The 2,904-nt window shown below is 43.9% G+C and overlaps 1 pseudogene; it reads left to right on the top strand.

Annotated features, from left to right (window-relative positions):
- The first annotated feature begins 1,135 nt into the window (after positions 1-1,135).
- On the top strand, positions 1,136-2,489 carry LOC117096528 (annotated as a pseudogene).
- The last annotated feature ends 415 nt before the right edge of the window (positions 2,490-2,904 follow it).

Raw genomic sequence — 2,904 nt, 5'->3', positions numbered from 1 at the left:
GTAAGTCCCCTAACAACCCACACGATTTGCACCTTTATCTCCACGTAGAGATGAGGAAAGCAAAGCTCAGAGAAATTACTTTAGGAAATGATGGAGCCAGTGTTCAACCCAACACTGTATTGCTTAAATCTCAAATGACTCAACCGTATTTAATAAGAGCACACCACGTACCAAGCAGTAAAGAAGGGCTTAGGGGAATTCCCCAGGGAATCACCACCAGTTATGTTTTTTAAATATAGGATTTGTTTGAAGAAAATTTAGAAGTCTCCATGGACATGCTGTTCAGTCAAATTCCTTACCTCCCTGTATCTTAAAAATATTTAAAAATACCTCTCTTTTGCATAACAAACCAGCGAATGATTTGTTGCTTTTGTTTGCTGGAGGAAAGTATACATCTGATGATGCTGGATGTTTTTTGCACAAGATACAATGTTTTGCTATCCATTTATTTTTTAAATACTATTTATATAAAAGGCAAAACCTATTTCTCCTTAAGGGATAACACAGATTTGATGTCTAAGAAAAATAAATTTAATTTTTCTAGATAATCAAAATATCTCAGAAGTTAATTCAGATCTTCTATGTCTTGCCTAAATAAAGCTGGTAGGTAATTGTATGAATTACCTGCTGCTGCATAACAAGTTATTCCAAAACTTAGTGCCTAAAATAATAATAAACATTTATTATCTCGTGCTTTCTGTGAGTCAGGAATTTGGGAATGACTTAGCTGGTGGTTCTGGCTTGGAGTCTGTCACAGGACTGCAGTCATCTGAAGGCTTGACTGAGGCTGGGGCAATCTGCTTCTAAGATGGCACACTCATGTGTTAGGCAAGCCAGTACTGGCTGCTGGTAGGATGCCTCAATTTCTCATCACATGGACCTCTCTATACAGTTGAGCGAGTGTTCTCATGACAAAGTAGCTAATTTTTCCAAAGTAAGTGATCCAAACAAGTGAGGCAGAAGCTGCAAGGTCTTTTTATAACCTAACCTCTGAAGTCACACAGTCATTTCTTCAATATCTTATTAGCTACATGGATCACCAGGTGGTGAGAATCATTGGGGACCATCTTAGAGGCTGGTCATCACAGTAATCAATGTGCGTTAAGAACTAATTTGTTGCTAGTTTCTAAGGATCATGTCTGCGAGTCAGGATTCCTAATCCATAGACAATGGCCCTGATGGGATGAAGCCCGAAGGTGTCATCGAGAGTAACTGGAATGAGATTGTTGACAGCTTTGATGACATGAACCCCTCGGAGTCCCTTCATCATGGCGTCTACCATTAGATGCCATCTACCATTAGATACCAAGGTAGAGCAAGCCATCCTACCTTGTATCAAGGGTTATGATGTGATTGCTCAAGCCCAATCTGGCACTGAGAAAATGGCCACATTTTCCATATCAATTCTGCAGCAGATTGAATTAGATCTAAAAGCCACCCAGGCCTTGGTCGTTGCACCCACTCGAGAACTGGCTCAGCAGACATAGAAGGTGGTCATGGCACTAGGAGACTACATGGATGCCTCCTGTCACACCTGTATCGGGGGCACCAACGTTAGTGCTGAGGTGCAGAAACTGCAGATGGAAGCTCCCCATATCATCGTGGGTACCCCTGGCCGTGTGTTTGATATGCTTAACCGGAGATACCTGTCTCCCAAATACATCAAGATGTTTGTACTGGACAAAGCTGATGAAATGTTAAGCCGTGGATTCAAGGACCAGATCTATGACATATTCCAAAAGCTCCACAGCAACACCCAGGTAGTTTTGCCGTCAGCTACAATGCCTTCTGATGTGCTTGAGGTGACCAAGAAGTTCATGAGGGACCCCATTCGGATTCTTGTCAAGAAGGAAGAGTTGACCCTGGAGGGTGTCCGCCAATTCTACATCAACGTAGAACGAGAAGAGGGGAAGCTGGACACACTGGACTTGTATGAAACCCTGACCATCACCTAGACAGTCGTCTTCCTCAACACCCAAAGGAAGGTGGACTGGCTCACCGAGAAGATGCGTCCTCGAGATTTCACTGTCTCGGCCATGCATGGAGATATGGACCAAAAAGAACGAGACATGATCATGAGGGAGTTTGGTTCTGGCTCTAGCAGAGTTTTGATTACCACTGACCTGTTGGCCAGAGGCATTGATGTGTAGCAGGTTTCTTTAGTCATCAACTACGACCTTCCCAGCAACAGGGAAAACATTTCCACAGAATGAGCCCAGGTGGACAGTTTGGCCGTAAAGGTGTGGCTATTAACATGGTGACAGAAGAAGACAAGAGGAGTCTTCGAGACATCGAGACCTTCTACAGCACCTCCATTGAGGAAATGCCCCTCAATGTTGCTGACCTCTTCTGAGGGGCTGTCCTGTTTCCTAGCCCCAGCCAGAGTTCAGTCTTGGCGGGAGCTGAGGAGCAGCAGGGGTGGGGGAGGGAAGGAAGCCAAGGGATGGACATTTTGTCATTTTTTTTCTTTGAACAAATGTCACTTTTTGAGGCAAAAAAAAGAACGATTTTTTCCAAAAGAAAAAGTTGCTCATATGGAGAGCATAAAACACACTGTAACATATATTCTATAAAATATGGTATGGTAGATTGTTATACTGATGGTTCTCAATACATCACATCTCCCTGAACTCATCTCCTTGCATAGTTCCCTCTCACATTGATGCTCAGTTTGGCGGTGTGACTTGCTTCAATCAATGAGATATTGGCAAGACTGATGCAAGCAGAGGCTTGAAAAGCAACTTACAATGGGACCTACTCTCTCCAGCTGGTAGGGATTCTTCCTTCAATAGGTCAACAGCCCAAGCTAGCCTCCTAGAGGGCGAAAGAACACATGGAGGGAGACTCAGCCAGCCCAGCCATCCTAGCCAAGACCTGGCCACGTGATTGAGTGCTACCAACACC

This window comes from Trachypithecus francoisi, unplaced genomic scaffold, assembly GCF_009764315.1.
Source record: "Trachypithecus francoisi isolate TF-2019V2 unplaced genomic scaffold, Tfra_2.0 Contig01461, whole genome shotgun sequence".
NCBI lineage: Eukaryota > Metazoa > Chordata > Mammalia > Primates > Cercopithecidae > Trachypithecus > Trachypithecus francoisi.
Note: the sequence above shows the minus strand (reverse complement) of the source record. Positions and strands in the feature narration are given on the sequence as shown.